The sequence below is a fragment of the Fukomys damarensis genome, unplaced genomic scaffold (assembly GCF_012274545.1).
Source record: "Fukomys damarensis isolate Sample0158 unplaced genomic scaffold, DMR_v1.0_HiC HiC_scaffold_18, whole genome shotgun sequence".
NCBI classification, from domain to species: Eukaryota; Metazoa; Chordata; class Mammalia; order Rodentia; family Bathyergidae; genus Fukomys; species Fukomys damarensis.
This window is the reverse complement of record NW_022900930.1, coordinates 34,449,580-34,467,206: the sequence shown is the minus strand read 5'-3', so window position 1 is coordinate 34,467,206 and position 17,627 is coordinate 34,449,580. Positions and strand designations below refer to the sequence as shown.

The window sequence follows — 17,627 nt, the reverse complement described above, 5'->3', positions numbered from 1 at the left end:
CTGGGTATGGTAGCAAATGTTTGTCATCCTAGCACTCTGGGAGTTTGAGAAAGGAGGATACCAAATTTGAGCCCAGCCTGAGTAACTAAGCAATTTAGTAAGACCCTATGTAAAATTTAAAAACTTTACAAGGCTATAAAAAAGTAAAAAAGAGTAGGGATGTAGCTCATTGCTAAGGCTCTATGTTCAGTCTCCAGTCCTCCCTAAAACAAATCAAAAGAAAAACCCCAAATGTACTGAAAACGATATGTGTACAAAGTTATTCTCTGCAAATGGCAAACTTAAATATCCATAAAGAATAAAAGAAGCATTTATATTGCAGTGGATCAATTTCTAAGTATTATATTTTGAAGTATTAAAATAGTACAATATACAATAGTCCTCCTTCACCTATGAGGGACATGTTTCAAGATCCCCAGTGAATGTCAGAACCACAGATAGTACCAGATCCTATATATATTATATTTTCTCCTATATGTAAGTATGCATGATAAAGTTTTATTTATAAATTTGGTACAATATAACACTAACAATAATAAAGTAGAATGATTATAACAGTATACTGTAATAAAAGTTATGTGATCTCTCTAAAGATATTGAGTGCACTGTTACATTTTTAAAGTATCACTTTACAGCTTCTCTTTGGCATATCAAATTGCAAGCATTACTTCTCTTGCACTTTGGGTCCATTAAGTAAAGTAAGGATTACCTAAACACGAACACTGTTGTAATGTGACAGTAAACCTGACAATCTGTAAAACCACTAAGTGACGGGCAGGTAGTATATCTGGAGTGTGCATATGCTGCACAAAGGAATGATTGATGTCCCAGGTAGAAAAGCTCATGCTACTCATGATTTGAAATTCAGGAGTTCTTAATTTCTGAAATTTCCCACTTAATGGGAGCACAGCTGATTACGATAAATGAAACTCTAGACAAAGAGGGGTGACTCTACTATTATTTCTGTAATAAAAGGAAATACATATCAATACCTATATTTACATTTACTTATGTATGCATGTATGTTGTATACATATAAACACACAATCGCATGTGTAAGTACAGTGGTACCTCAGTTTATGAATACTTTTGTTTGCAAATAATTTGGTTCAAACAATTTGCAAAGAGAAGTGTCTGGTGAAATTTCGTTTTTGTTTGCACACTCTGCATTGGGTCACAAACACAACTGCAGCCATCTTTCCTCCACAATATGGCCACCCTTTTCAGAATCAGGAAACAGATTAAGTTCATGAACCAAAGTCCCTCTGCAATACCTCTGCAAGGATACAAAATAAACTAGTAATACTGATTTTCTCCAAGGAAAAGAAATGAATGGTTGAGAAGTCCTTTCAATCTCTTTTTGAATTCTGATCTATATAAATATACTAGATATTCAAAACACACCAGCACATCACATTAGCCTGATATGATAGCACATGCCTGTATTCCCAGCACTTGGGAGGCTGAGGCAGGAGGACTGCAGCAAGTTCAAGGCCAGATGGACTACACAGTGAGTTCAAGCCCAGTCTGAAATACATAGCAAGACCCTGTCTCAAAAAAAATTTTTTAAACTTAAAAAATAAATATATAAATAAAATTAAAATTTAAGAAAACAATTAAAATGCTGATAGAAGTATGAGGAACACTAGCTAAATCAATTTCCCCTATTTAAATCCTTGAACAATTTTCCATTTCCAAACTTCCTACCTTGACATTTAAAGATTTTCTATGGCATTAAGCTTCTTTTCAAGTATGAACTATGTTCCAGAAAACACTATCTGAGCCTCAAGTCAAATTACATATCTTTCCTTTTTGTCTAACAATTTCTTTAAAGTCACAAGTAAGCAATGTTTGACATAATAAAATTTTGCGTAACACATATGAAGAGTATATCAATGAAAAGTTGAAGCCTCCTTAATATGGAACACACCCCGATAGGCATAGGCATTCAGCCCTTATCAGCTGTTCTAGATATGTGATAGATAAGTTGTCCTGAAACATTAGTAAAGGAATGGCAACAGAAGTTTTTTTGGTACTGTCTACAACCATAGTTCATATGTACAATTCTCCCAAAACAATAAATGCCAATTTGAATTGTGTGAGATAGTCAATTTATCTTCTCTATTTGTAATTACTCAAAAAAGCAGAAAACAAAAATGGGATTATTTTTCTACTCTATAAGTTTATTCAAACAACATTCAGAGGTTCTGTAGTGGAAACTATCAACATGCAAATAAAGACTTTATATTCATGAAAAAATGTCATGTTCATGACTTGGACTAGAAAGCAGATTAGACAAGAGGAAAATTTACTTGGAATACAGTGTCAGTGTATTATTAACATGAACTCAAAAGAACTCCCATGGGCAAGTTCCATAACCTTTACTAAATATCTGACAGTGACTTTTACTATGCAAAACCCTGTTTTCCCACAAAACAGAACAGGCAATTTTAAATGAAATCAATCTGTATATCCTCTAACACTAGACAACTCTAAACTAGGAAGAAAGAACCACTTCTCTTCATATTTGGCTCCTCTCCATCATCTCTACAATTTGCTGCATCATAAGAGAAGGCCATTATTAGCTTAGATTAGGTACTACTGTAAATCCTTCATAAATATTTCTGATAAAATTTGCAGGGAAAGAAATGTTCTGCTTCTTGGAGTAAATTTTATTACATAACTTTTTTTTTAAAGGCCTGTATAAAAAAGTTACCAGGGGCAGGAGGTCTGCCCAGTGGTAGAGCACTTATCTAGCATGAATGAGTCAGAGTTCAATCCTCAGCACCACCACCACCCCCCAAGAAGGAAAAAGTTATGAACTCTTAAAATAGAACCTTTCCTACCTTACATCTGAAAACTATCAAATCAGGAATAAGATTACAAGATAATCAATTAACTGCTATTCATTCTTTTTCTAGTTGAAATACAAGTAATTTAAGATAGATGACATCTAAGCAATTTATGTTTATCCATACGAAGATTTCTATCTTTATTTTAATTCCACTGTTACTCTAGTTCTTAAATGTCCAAGAATTGCTTTGAAATATATACAGTTCTTTAGACAAAGTTTTAGTGAGATGAAAGCATTTTCTACACACCTAAGGTGCGTATCCATGCAATCTCTATATAAACAAATCTAAACAGGTCTCATCTCCAGTATGATTTTACTATTTTGCATGTCATTGCTTCCCAAGCATAACTCACCTCAATGACACAGGACTTTAGCAGGAAAAACGGTGATGACCAATAAACATCGGTCTACATGTGGAGGTCTTCCTGTGGAACTTAACAAAGCAAAGGAACCATTCTGCATTTTGCAAATGACATCCTGAAAGAAAAACCAAGTCTGTCTAAACAGCAGCAGCTCACAGCCCAGATTGAAAGGCAGCAAGACTCCCGCACCTGCCACCCGTCTCTCACTAACATCTCAGGCTGGACTCCGTCCTGCCTCTCACAACGCCCGTAAGATAAACCCACCTGGCCTGGAGGAAACAAACTGGTTTCCAACCCCCTTGGAAACGGCGGGCGGCCGCAGGGGGAGTGCCTCAGTTACCGCCTCTCCAACCCCACAGAGGTCGTCCCTAGTGGCCTGGCGGGGTGGGGACGGGCAGCATTTGGGACTGGGAGACTACCTGAGTGCCACGTCCTACTGCCTCGCAACAGTGGCTTCAGACTACAGGACAGGGGAACTGTTCACGACTTCTGGACAAGGACCGCACACCTTACCGCCCCAAATCCTGAGCGAATGCAGAGGAAGGGGGAGCGGCCGGCGCGTCAGCGGCGCGGGCGTGTGACGTCATCGCGCGGGAGTCGGCGCGCAGCGGAGATGGGCGGGAGAAGCGGCGGCGCCCCTGGGTGCGGGCCCGGTCGCTGTAGTGCGGACGCCTGGAAGGAGGAAAGCGGCTGTGGAAGGAAAATGGAGAGGGTCCAGTAAAGCAGAGATGAGGGGACAGAATTCGCGAATAGAAACTAACTTGGAGTATGCATACTGTAAAATTTTCCTGTACATATTACACAAAGAAAGGGATTTTTTTTAAAACCTTGAGATCTCACTATTTGATATCAGGTTTTACAAAGTAATTTTATTTTAAAAATCAAGCCTTTTCCAAATACATTTTGGATAAATAAAACAAGGAAGTGCTTTTAAGACTTGACCTACCGTGTATAAATTGTATGTTGAAGGGTTTGGCAATGTACATATAGTATCCTTTTAAGTATCTTAATGTCAGGACTTGCAAAGATGCATACGTTCTCCTGAAATGAAATACTAGTAGCATACGGAGTAGCCCTACTGCTAGGCTATAGGCTATTAGGTTGCCTTACCTAGAGTAACCCCGAGATACTTGCCAGTTCAAATTTGAAGTTGAAAGAGGAGAGTAACTTGGAGGATATCTTGGTTATCCTCTGGTATTGTGCCTATTTTTTTCACGTGTTTTATGTAAACACGGTGGAAAGAACTCAGACATTGCCAAAACAAATGATTCAGGGGTCAAATAATTCAGGTTTTTGCTTCAAAGAAATGCACCTCCTTTTCCCCTATACCTTCCCCCCTCTCTCTCTCTCTCTCTCTCTCTCTCTCTCTCTCTCTCTCTCTCTCTCCTCTCTCTCCTCTCCCCCCCTCCCCCGCTCTCTGGGGGATGGTCTCAGGCCACTCATGCCAATTTTTGGTTTCGTGGTGCTTTGTACCTAGCGTGGAAACTGGAAATGTTTCTCTTCTTTGCCAGAAGATGGCACTGCAAGTCACCCAAGCAGGCACCCTGGAGAGAAGCTGCCTTGATTTATCCCTACAATCTCCTTGCAGCTACTAAAGAGTTACTCTCAGTATTCTTTTCACTTCTAGGCTAACCTCCCAAGATCCCTCCCACTCCCAGTTAGAAGGAATTTTGGTGTATGAATGCACAATAACTCTAGTTCTGCCCACATTCATTTTCACAGAAAAGTGATATGAAAACATTGCCAATGCTAATCTAACCATTCTTTTTGCTGCTTACAGGAGGAATGGCTACTCAGATATGTCCCTGGGTGATATATCTTTAGGATCCTATTACAAAATGTTGGTGGGAATATAAATAGCTGCAGTCTGTGTAGAAAGTATGTTAGCAATTGCGTATTTTTTGAGTCAGTTTTAGTTCTAGCACCAGCAGTCCAAGATCTGTACACAAGGATGACTATTACTGTTCATAACTAGAATAACTAGAAACAATGTAAATGTGTAATAACAAGGAATTGATTAAATAAATTACAATATATTCAAATAATTTAACACCTAAAACCATGACAGAGGGTGAGCAGTATGTATTTTTATTGACACAGAAAGATGGCCTTGATAAATTAGTAAACCAGATTACTTTACCAAAGATCAGAGAATTACCTAATGATTTCCCTTTTTGGTTTATATACCATTATACAGTCTAATTTTTTTGCAACAGGAATCTTTTTTTGGGCTTCTTTTATTCTTTTTCTTTAGATATTTTGTTGAGTTTTTCTTCCAAACAAAATTAGAGTTTTCTGCTTTCCTTACAACAACCCATAAGCTATTCAAAAGTCTTCATTCTCCAAGTTCACATCTGTGTACATTCCTCCATGAAACCAATGATAAGTTTTACAAATATCACCTACATTTTTCTCTAAGTTTCTCAAAACATAAACATGTATCTATATAGTTTTAATCCTTTAAAATGAGGTCATAGTACACACATTATTTTGCAACTTGCAATTTTTATTTAACAGTATATCATAAACATCTCTCCAGAGATAAATGAATTAATATTCACATCAATGATATTAATATTCTGAACATGGATGCACCCAAATTTATTCAACCAGCCCACACTCAGTAAACTCAGATTGTTTCCGATGGCATTGTTATTTTTGTAAATTTTTTCTTATTAAGTTTACTGGTACTTTTTAAGTATTTAGTACAGTTACATTCGTCATTGGGATCTTGTACCTTACATGACAGATCTTGGTTCTCATTTTTTACCCATACCCCTACCCTCCCTTCACCCCCCTCCCCCATATACAAAGATTTGTTTCCATTTTTTCCTTTTCTTGTATTTTTTTCTTTTCCCTTCTTTCCTTTCCCCTACCCTTCCCACTTCCTTAGTCCTTTAGCCTTTTTCTTCCTATTTTACATTGTCAATTATACCATTTGGATCTTATTTACACATTTAGTTTTTCACACCACAGAAATTATTCAGTATTTATACATGTGTGTCTTATGGCATTGTTATTTCCAAGTGATAGATTCTTAAAGGTAGGTTTACCAGGTCAAAAGTATGCATTTTTCACTTCAATACTCTAATGCTTTGGATATCTTTTGTGCATGGAAAACTCAGTGACCTAAAACAACAATAATTTATCATTCCTCATAATTTTGTGAGCCAGAAATCCAGGAGAGTTCTGCTAGATGGCTTTTTGATTCCATGAGACTTCAACTGAGATGATTCACTGAGCTCCAGACAGTCCAAGAGGCTTCACTCACATGTCTACAGCATTGGAGTTCCTCCACAGTCTCTCCACATGGCTGGCTTGGATTTCTCACAACATCATAGCCTCAGTGCAGTTATACTTTAAGTAAGACATGGAAATTACCAGTCCTTTTAAAGGTTAGGTTAGGAATAAGTATGACATTATGTTTGTCATATTCTTGGACAAAATAACATTCAAAGACAGGCAAAATTTACAAGGACAAAATCAGTGACAGTCACATTTGGAAAGTATCTGCCACATCTTGGGTATTATGGCTTGTGTTTAGATGTTCCTCCAAAGCCGCATGCAGTCAGAAGTGGGGCTTTTTCCGAGGTGGCTAGATCTAGAGTGTGTGACTGATTCATGGTACAATGCTAGGATTAAGGGCGGTAGGTTTCATTGTGTGGGATTACTAAATTAGTCCACTGTTTGGTTTGGCACCCACACTCAACTGAATAGTCTAGATAGAATATAATAAGGGCAGGAAGGAGGTGCTATGGTCACCTGTGGCTTGCTGCTTATTGCTGCTGCTCTAGCTTGTCTTCTGCAGTGCCCCTCTGCCATGCCACTTTGCCTTCAAGCCAGCAATTATGGACTTTAAACCTCTACAAACTGTGAGCCAAAATAAACCTTTCCTCCTTTAACTCTGGGTTTTGGGTATTTTGTCTCAGCCATGAGGAAAGTAATTGGTATGCCATGTTACTTTTAAGAAGCATAATATGGGATGGGGATTTAGTTCAGTAGTTCTGCGGCCTGCCTCGCAAGTGCAAGGACCCAAGTTAGATCTCCAGTACCAATAAATAAAAAAAAATAAAAATAAAAATAAAAGAGTCAGCTGTCTGAATAGGGAGATCATAATTCTATTATCTAGAAGAATAAAACAAAACACTGAGCTTTTAGCTGTGCAGGACATGAGAAAAGGATCACTTTGTGGGATTGTTTTGAGAATGTGATTGGTTGAATTAGTTCAGAATTTATCAGTTCTCTCTGATGATCAGGCAGAAATCTGTAGAAAAAAATTACATGAAATTGGAAAACTGTTTGCCATATTGAAATGGCACTTCGAGGGCAGGCAGGCCAAGGAAGAAGGAAAGGCAGGTTTATTTGCTAGCTAATAGGCCTGGGAGAAGTCACTTTCTAGTATCTGAACCCTGTTTCTCCATTTATTCTCATATTTATCTGTTCTTTAGCCATGGCTAGAGGAGCAAACAGAATTTTACAGGAGCAGAACTCAGCAAAGAATAGGGATGTGGAGGTAAATGTTGTTTTTACAGTTTATCTCTAAGACATGTGGAGGTAGGCAGCTGTGTTTCAGTAGTTCGTCTTCTGGGCAGTGACCTTTGTGGGTTTAGCTGGAGGGGCAAGCCTTAGACTGCCAGCCTTGCAGGGTGGCAAGTCAGCCTTAGACGGTGTCTCTGCTCTGTCTTTTGTTTTTTCGATTTCAATATAACAGGACTCCAGTGGAAACAGGAGTGCAAAGCTATTCTAGAGAATGTTATCTTTCAGGGAAAATTCAAAAGATAGGCACTAGTCATTTTCAACTACTTCTCTGCAGCTGGTGAAATCACAAAGAACTTCAAGAAGTGGTATGGTATCTTCAAGTGTGTCCACAATATGGTATCTTGTTCTTTTTAAAGTTACATAGGTTGGTTGCTGGGGATTTAGCTCAGTGGTTCTGCTGTCTGCCTTGCAAGCACAAGGACCTGAGTTTGATCCCCGGTACCTAAATAAATAAATAAATAAAGTTACATAGGTTGGCCTCAAATGATCCCTTGACTCAGGCCCCAGAATATCTGGACAGCAGGCACACACCACTGCACTTCCCTCCCAAGAGAATATCTTAATTCCTTCCATTTTCTCTTTCCATTTTTGTTGGAAGCCTAGAAAATAAAAATTATAGTATGAAAAGTCATAAAGACATCTTAATCTTTTCTATTCCCTCTTCCCAATGTCTATGAAACATAGGAAATAAATGTTCTTGTTTGAAACAACTCACAAGTACATGAGATTGATAGAGCTTTGCTTCTCTAATTTTTCTGTGTGACTTCAAAAAATTACATATTAGGTTTTTATGAGAAATAATTCTATCTCACTTTTTTTTAAACTCCAAAAAACATTCAGATCATCTTGACCAGGTCCTGGAAGCAATAATCCAGAAGAAACTGAGATAAGACTTTTAGTGCTCTTTTTTTCTTTACTTCTTTTGCCAGTTCTAAAAATACAACCTGCCATTCAAGAGTACAATTGCCGAAAGTGGGGTAGATCGACCTCATCTCCACCATTTATTTCTCTTTGTGCTTGTCTCAGTACCAGAAAGACTAGTAAACCGATGTTTCTAGACCTGGTTGAAATTGCTGCCACTATAAGTTAATTTTTTCTTTTTCCTTTCCTTGAAATCTTAAGGTTGGTTGGTAGGGGAGGAGTGAATGTAATGTAAACATTGTTAAAGTTTCTGTTACTACTACTTAGACTCAGTTGTAGCAACAACAATTTTTTATTTATTTAAAGAAGAAACTAAACATTATTAGCTTATTCTGCATTATCTCCAAATATTTCTTGTGTACTGAGCACTTTGTACAACATGTACTAAGACCATCAGTCAGAAGATGAATTTGGTATTCTGTTTTATGCAGACAGTATTCCTCTGAAGGTGTTCATGCACCTCAAATCCCTGAAAAGTCAATATTTTGTGCAAATGAAGTAATTATATACAAGGATTCATCCCACCATTGCTGCTTTGTAGATGGGAGGAAAGAATAATGAGCCAAGAAATGCAATTGCTACAAAAGGCCCTGAAGTTAAGAGTCTCTCTCAAAGCCCCTGAAAGAAAACAGCCCTGGTCAACATTGACTTTTAACCAATGAGACCTATGACAGGCTTTGCCCTTCAGAACTCATCTGTATTGTTTCAAGTCATTTAATTTGTGGCATCTGTTACAACACGATACTGTACTAGTAAACACGATACTGCACTAGTACAAACTCCTGTTCTCTTAAGGTTACAATAGCAATTTAGAGTATAGGGATTAGGTAGGCTGCTGAGTTTTTTTTCTCCCTGTGTGACTGGGATTGAACCCAAAGAGTGCTAGGCTACATTCCCATCATTTTTTGAGAAAAGGTATCACTGAATTGCCCACACTGGCCTTAAGCTTGCGCCTTCCTGCCTCAGCCTCTTAAGTGGCTGGTTTTATAGGCATAAGCTACCATGCCCAGCCAGATTGTCAATTCTTTTTGTGTGAGAAAACCTCACAGTTAAGCCTGTAAAAATTCTTTACTAGGAATTATCTCAGGCCTAGTGAACTCTTCTTTAATCACTCTCACTAAAGGAAGATGTTATGGCTTGTAACTAGATATCCCCCAAAGTCTCATGGGTTCACTGGTGGGGTTTTTCAGAGGTTGCTGGATCTAGGGTGAGTGACGCTGGTAACGTTAAGGGTGTGTGGTAATGGATTAGTTTGTTAATTGGCTTATCAAAGTTCTGGGTGTGGATAATGGGAAGGCCCACCCTGGGTGTGGATGGCACCACTCAAAAGGCTTATAGCCTGGATAGGTTAAAAAGAAAAGAGGATTGCTGTCGCTGCCTCCTGCCTGCCATGCCATGGATTGTTCCTCCTCTGCCACTCCCCTCTGTCTGCCAGCCTGCCTTGGAGGCAGCTGACTATAGATATAACTTCTACAAACTGAGCTGAAATAAAGCTTTCCTCCTTTAACTATGGGTGTCAGGTATTTTGTCTCAGCAGAGAAAAGCAACTTAATTACCAAAAGTAACTAAGACCTAAGGGAGTCAGTAAGAATATCAAACGATCAGGATCCCCTCTGTAACACTGAGGAGCAATGAAATAAAACTGGAGGTATTCACATTAAGGTATGTAGAATGTTTCAAGCACCTGCAAGGTCTCACTGTGTGTGAGATCTTCCAACGTGTTCCACCCAAATCTTTAAAAGGGGAAATTTAACATTACCAGATGTTCTGACAAAAACCCCAGAGCAATCAGAGCAAGTCCTTTCACAGATGTACTCTTTATTCACCAAGCTAGCACATAGCACATTGTTTAAATATACTGCTCCAAGTCTAATGCAGTGTTTTTGACAGTGCCTGACATTATCAACTGGGAAGAATTAAATATAGGGACGCTTAAGCCCAACGTTGGAATAATTAAAACAAAATTATAGGAGTGGTGCCTAAGCAAGATTATTGTTTTGAAGTTCCTTTGATAGTTTAATACAAAGTGAAGCTTGAGAACTACTAGTGTGATGGGTATATATGCCAGAAACCATTAATTTTATGGCAAACAAATTCTTGCGAAGAAACAAAGTTGTGCAGTCTTGTGTGCAGTCTTTGTGTGTGATATCACACACAGAGACACACACACAAACCAGATTTACAAGTAGACTTGTTTTTATCGATTTATGTCTATAGAAAAGCTGTAAAGACCAAAATACACCCGATTCATAATACATATATACAAGCTGTATGTATTATAATTTAGTAGTATTTGAGTTACTATTAAGCATTATATATATTCATGATTTACTAGATAGCCAGGAGACACTTGACATTCACAGGTCTTAGTTCTGTCACCCAGGGGCAACACCAATACTGTCCCCACAGGTCTCACCTGCTCACCAGCTAACTGGCTAGCTCAGCTGTGGCCAAGCATTCTCCCCTTGCATCGACACCCACCCCATCCCACAGTCGGCAAAGAACACCTTGAGAACCAGGATTCTGTGACACCACAGAAATGCAATAAATACACAGTAAAAAATGAATAATTTAGAACGTGGGGCCGGGGATTTAGCTCAGTGCTTCTGCCGCCTGCCTTGCGAGAGCAAGGGCCTGAATTCAATCCCTGGTACCAAAAACAACACCAACAACAAAAATAATTTAGAACGTGTAGAAACATCAGCTTATAATTTTCTCCAAAATACTTAATTTCTAAACGTTTTTGAAAACGTGCGATTGGTCATCTAAGGAACGTGACACCGTTGCACACCGGCCTTGACCTACAGGCCTAGGCACCAACCGGTGTGGGTCTAAATTCAAAGCCGAGGTCCCTCCATCTAAATTTGACAGCCTGCGGCCTTCCACTACTGCTTTTGCTTTCACTTTCGAGCCCGAAGCTGATGTTTCACAAGCTTGCTGCTCTCACGCAGTGATCTCTAGAGAGTGGAATTCGAGCTTAAAGAGCGCTGAGGCCCTTCGGAACAGGCCTCCCCACCGCGGCCGCGTCGAGTCCTTTTGCGAGGTCACCCGCGGCGCACAGAGGAACGCGTGACTGACGTGACCTAAGCGCTGAGAAAGGACTTCACACCCTGCTCGGCCCCCAGCGCCGGTGCTCCCAAATTCGCGGGTTCCTCCTCCTTACCGCCCAGCCCCGATCCACCCCCGTCTCTACACTGCCCAATCGGCGCAGACGTGCCTCGGAGAGAACCCGGAGGAGGATGTGCCGGGGCGGCAGGACGCTAAACGGCCGTTCACGTCAACGCGGTGACGTCACGCGTCGACGCTGGCGACGTACCTGTCGGACTCCGGACTCCTGCCCCTTCTCTTGCCTTTCTGTGGGTCAGGGCCGGTCCGATCCGGTCCGGAAGCACAGCCCCTTTCTCAGTCCTAGTTCGCCCGCAACCCGGAATCAGGCTGGAAAATGAGGAAGCGGGGTGTGGTGGTTTGAAAGCCATCCTACTTTGCTCCCGAGTTGGACCATGGATTCAGTTTAAATCTTTTGAGAAGGAAGTGAGGTTGGGGTTTTTTATTTTTAATTTTGGAGAGGAAGCAGGTTGACTCTAGGGTCCTTCAAAGCAAGCGGATTTAATTTAATGTTGCTTCCGTGTTTGAAGGAAGAGGGGGGAGTCCCACCTGGCAAAATTTACGTAACCTTTTCAGTAGAAAATCGCTGTAGTTTTCGTTGTGTCAAGCTTTCTCTAAGCGAAGCTCCCAGGGTAGCTAGGTTTTAGGATTGAAACAGATGCAGAATCCAAAGGCAGCACAAAAAACAGCCACCGATTTTGCTATGCCTCTGAGCTGCGAGGTGAGTTGCGTTTTACCAGCGAAGATTCGTTAGCTGTCATGTTCACAGATGATTTTGGGTCATCCGTGAAGCTAGGGCTCTCGTGTTGATTCTTCCAACCTAGTACCTACATGATGTTAAACCCATCCTGGTTACGTATATACCCTCGTACTTTCTTTAAAATGTCACTCGTTTCCTTCAGGAACCGTCGAAGGAACTTTGCATAGAATGGAAGTCGGTACCAGGAAAAAATTAATTTTGAACTTGCAGAGTGGGTGTTAGTTTGCCTAGATTTGCCCATATTTAAAGATAATAGCCATTTTTCTATGTTTTAAAATTTATGTAGGTATATAAAACCATTTTACTTGTATATTTGTGTTTTCATGTTAAACTTGTTGGACCAGAAACTACCTTAGGGTCTCAGAAATTAACTTTTCATGTGGTTTGCTTTATTTGTTCGGCACTTGAAAATTGTGGAACACAGGGAAGATAATTACATCTACATGATACCTAATAGAGCCTGACATTTGTTTCCTTTGGGAAAAAAACCCTGTTCACAAGAATTGAATCAATAGTGACCATACCTTTATATCTTTATCTATGTATATATAATTAAAAACTTCAATCCTTCAAGCATCAACTTATAGAGCTGTGCAGTTCAGTTCCTGTGGCGTTGTTGTAGCTTATGTTACTGTTCGTTGACTTCCCAGAGATATCTTTCCCTTCATAAAGAATTCATTTAATTATTTTCCTGAATAGGTCGATATGGAAATAATGTAACTGTCAGTTCTGTATGCCTTTGCAAGTCACCACAAAATAGTACGTAGTTCAGGAGTACACCGGAGTTTCAATGCTTGTGTAGGTATTGTAGACTTTTAGAAGATGCTACTGCTGCTGCTACTAATTGTGTTCTTGTTGGGTCTTATGGCTTGAAAAAACCGTGTGTATTAACTGTAGATATTTTCTAAAATTGTACTTGTTTGTACGACCTCTTGTTAATAGGGAAAGCTACTGTTTACAGACTGTCACAGCGTGTATTCTTCTCCTGTCCTTTTCTTTCCCTTTCCCACCTCAGTTACTTTGCTTGAATGACAGGTCAAAACTTTTTTAACAAGTCAGTGTGAAGGTAGGTATAATAATGGAAATTGTACTTTAGCATGTTTTGTCAATCATATATAACATAACAATCGTATATAACTTATCAGGAATGTAAATATTTAACCTGGTTTTGGATATGTGCAGTTCAGAGGAACAGATTTATTGAGGCTGTGGGTTTATGTTAGAAATTTGGTGATTTTCTAGATCATGACAGTGATAGGTTTTCCATTTCCTGTTGTGACATGTTGGTAAAAATTTTTAGACCACTCAGGAAGTCAAATTTCATCTCTGTGGTGAGTCGTATATCAAAGCAGTATCCTGTGGTGTTTGGCCAGTATCACTGCTTTGTAGAACCTCCAGCTTAGCTTGTGGTCAGACTTATCAGCAGGGATCTGAAATGTATAATATGATATAATGTTAAGAACTGACTGCATTCTATGGTTCAGCCTTTTCTAAGCAAAGCAGTTTTTATAGATTATCTTAATTTTTACACCAATTCCCCGAAATAGGTACTGTACTTTTTTTAGGTACTGTACTTTCACTATTCACATTTTACAGATACGGAAAATGAAGACAGGATTTAATTAACTTGCCCATTGTTTTACAACAAGTGTCAGAAACGAGACCGAGGCCCAGCAGTATGATTTCAGAACAAGAGTATGGTAGTACTGTAGAGTATGACTGCACAGTGCTGCAATTTCTACTGATTCAAATTCGAGAGAAAAAGATAGAATGAGAGATATGATGCCATAGGTTCATTTATTTTTTATTATAACAGTATTGTCAAATTATAGCAACTCTTGACAGTAGTGTACTTGTTTGTTTGTTTGTTTTGGTACCCAGGGTCAAACTCAGGTCCTCGTGCTTGCAAGGCAGGTGGTGGATTGACCGTAGTGTTTTTAAAAGATAAATAGTGTTAGTCTTACTTTAATAAGCCTTTTATGTGACCATTTCACATCTGTTTATAAACTGACATATTTTTATTCTTAAGGTAATTAAATATAAAATAAACGAGAGGTCAGGGATTTAGCTCAGTGGTGCTGCTCTCTGTCTTGCCCAGCGCAAGGTCCCGAGTTCAATCCCTGGTCCCAAAAATAAATAAAGGATGATCTTAGTGCCCCATCTGTATTGCTTGACCTTGTTGAATGGAAGTAAGTTAAGTAAATGTATTTTATTTGTTATTCTTAGGGAAACAGTTTGTCTTCTAAAGTCATGAAAACATACCTAGTTTTAAAGTCTCAGTCATTCACAGTATATTACCAGTGGATTATTGTTCTCTTTCAATTTTTAATAAGTCTTATATTTGTGTCTTTTATTCCTTTGTCCTTTTAGAAATCATCTAGCACTGAACTCCCCCTTCCCAATTTTTGTTTTTACTTTTGATAAATAATTATGTGTGTGTATTTATGCAGTAATGCATGGTATTTTGATAAATGTGTATGTTTTAGAAAGACTAAATCAAGCTAATATATCCATCACTCCCCTACACGTCAGCTTTTTTGTTATTTTTGTGAGAAGACAACTACTTTTTTAGCAATTTTGAGATGAATTGCCATTATGTGTGTGTGTTTGTGTGTGTGTGTGTGTGTGTGTGTGTGTGTGTGTGTGTTAGTTACTGGGAATCCAACCTTGCCTAGGACCTTGCATACTAGGCAAGTGTTTTACCACTGAGCTGTAGTCTCGGTTATTTTGAGTCAAGGTCTTGCTGAATTACCCAAGCTGGCCTCAGATTTGTGATATTCCTGCCTCAGCCTCAGACTGTGCCACTCTATCTTGTGCAGTATATTATTTTAATGTTATTTTTAACTGTTGTCATCATGCTGTACAATAGATCACTGAAACTTATCCTTTCTATCTAACTGGTGTACCTCCCCTTTGACCAACTTCCCCTCTTGTCATCATCTCACCTTCCAGGCTCCGTTAATCACTATTCTACTCTCTGCTTCTGAGTTTGACTCTTTTGGAATCCACATCAAAGTATACGCTGAATATGCCATCATAGTGTCTTTGCTAATTTATTATTTTTCTGTTAGTTTTAGGTCTGAATTTGCCTCAAAAAAAGACTGTAGATTAGATGCTTTTTGAGTTATTTGAAATATTGAATTAAATTTTTTTTTTTTTTTTTGGTACCGGGGATCAACTCGAGACCTTGCAGTTGTGAGGCAGGTGGGGGCACCATTGAGCTAAATCCCTGGCCCTTGAATTAAATTTGAGTGCTTTGTATATACTTTAAAAAATATTACGCTGCTTTACTATATAAATAATATCTTTCATGTCTCATTAGTTTTATATATCTCAGATTATTTATTTATTTATTTATTTTTTGGTTTTTGAGACAGGGTCTCACTATGTAGTTGAGACTGACCTGGATCTCACTATGTAGCCCAGGCTGGTCTCGAACTCACAGCAATCCTCCTGCCTCAGGCTCCCGAGTGCTAGGATGACAGGTATGCACCACCACGCCCAGCATATATCTCAGATTATGTAGGCTATTCAGAACATGTGTATGATACACATAATTTCCATTTTCCACTTACTTTGAAATAAAGATTGATTATTCTGTTTATAGGTCATTAGTAAATAATTGCCAATTTTTTGATTTACTGCTTTCTCAATTTATGTTGTAATTATTTGGTTATAAAAAGAAGAAAAGATATCTCCTGCAGTGTGAAATTAGATGGGAAAAAAGAATATGGCACATATTCCTGGTGGGAATTCAATCGTTCCAACTGACTGCTAGAAAGATATTTCTATCCATGTTTTCTGGGGTCATCACATATGCATTGTGCCCACCTATTTTTCCCTCTGCCTTCTTTTTCAGCTACCTTCTTATATTGACTTTCCACTTTCTAGAAAGAAGTCTTTTCACTAAAAAAGAGGAAGAAACTGACTTTACAATTATTGATGCGTACCTTTCTCTGTTCCTCCTAAATCCAGATTTATTCATTTTCTCTGTGACACCTGAATATATGTTCTTTTTGTTTTCACTGTGCTTTAGGTCTGTGATAGTCATGATGACTTGTGGTGCTAAGGATTGAATCCAGGACCTTGTTTATACTAGGCAGGTGCTCTACTGCTGAGATACACTCCAAGCCCCATTATTATTTATTATTGGAATAGTTGCAAAGCTAAGTGGAATCTTTGTCTTTAGTCTCACCTTGTTGGTACATTCTTACAGAAATGCCATTTTACTCTTCTCAGAAGCCAGCTTTGGATTATTCCTTTGTTCACCCTCTCTCATGGTTAGGTTTTTGGGATTGACCAACCCCCCAGTCAGCTTTAGTGCTTTATGTGCTAGGCCAGGAATCCCAAAGGATGTGCTTAAGAACATTACTACTGTAGAATATTAACAAGTATTACATGGGGTGGGTCATTCCCTGAAAAACTAAATTTGAGAAACTTTTCCGACAGGCTCTTTTGTATTGTTTGTTTGACTTTTGAGATAGGGTCTCACTATGTTACCACGCTGGCCTTGAACTCACTGTATAGAGGACAGGCTGGCCTTGAACTCCCAGCAGTCCTCCTGTGTGCAAGGAATATAGGTTGTCACCACCATGCTCCAGCTTAGAACTACAGGTTTTTCCCAGAATCTTAGATTTAATTGTAATTCTAGATGGAAATGTGACAGACTGCTTTAACTTATTGACCATGAAGCCTTTTCCAGGGCTAGTACTCTGCACATTCTCACCTACAAATATTTTTGTTGATGTCTCAGCTCCATAGCTTGACTCAGGCCATTTATTTTGCTGCAGATAACTTCTCCCATCTCTGTCCCATAAAAAGCCTACTTATCTTTTGAGTTCTGATTCAGGAGTATCTCTTCCAAAAAAAGCTTCTTGTCATTAGTCACTGTGAAATTTGGTCTTTTCTGAGGTTTTTGTTTTGTTTTGTTTTCAGTACAGGGGATCAAACCTAGGACCTTGCTCTTGTGAGGCAGGCAGACCAGGTGCAGTGCCACTGAGCTAAATCCCCAGCCCCTTTTTTGAGTTTTTATAATTATTCTTTTGTCTTCTGTAACATGTTATATACTGCTTTTATTATAAGGATA

At 38.9% G+C, this 17,627-nt stretch overlaps 2 protein-coding genes across 17 annotated transcripts in view; one reads left to right on the top strand and one right to left on the bottom strand.

Moving 5' to 3' along the window:
* The window catches only part of Nek1 (NIMA related kinase 1), a 149,127-nt gene extending 145,323 nt beyond the window's left edge, over nt 1-3,804 (bottom strand). For 7 of the 14 annotated variants that reach the window (XM_010629850.3, XM_010629846.3, XM_010629851.3 and 4 more), the window contains exons 1-2: nt 3,636-3,792; nt 3,208-3,331 (exon numbers count right to left, since the gene is read on the bottom strand). The gene's annotated coding sequence lies outside the window, so the exon portion shown is untranslated. Of the gene's footprint in view, nt 1-3,207; nt 3,332-3,480 lie in introns of all 14 variants that reach the window. The other 7 variants (XR_004517877.1, XM_033765448.1, XM_033765445.1 and 4 more) reach the window with 5 other exon arrangements.
* Nucleotides 3,805-11,957: 8,153 nt separating this feature from the next.
* Nucleotides 11,958-17,627, top strand: part of Clcn3 (chloride voltage-gated channel 3) — an 83,039-nt gene continuing 77,369 nt past the window's right edge. For 2 of the 3 annotated variants that reach the window (XM_010629840.3, XM_010629837.3), the window contains exon 1: nt 11,958-12,502. The gene's annotated coding sequence lies outside the window, so the exon portion shown is untranslated. The remainder of the gene's footprint in view (nt 12,503-17,627) is intronic. The other variant, XM_010629839.3, reaches the window with a different exon arrangement.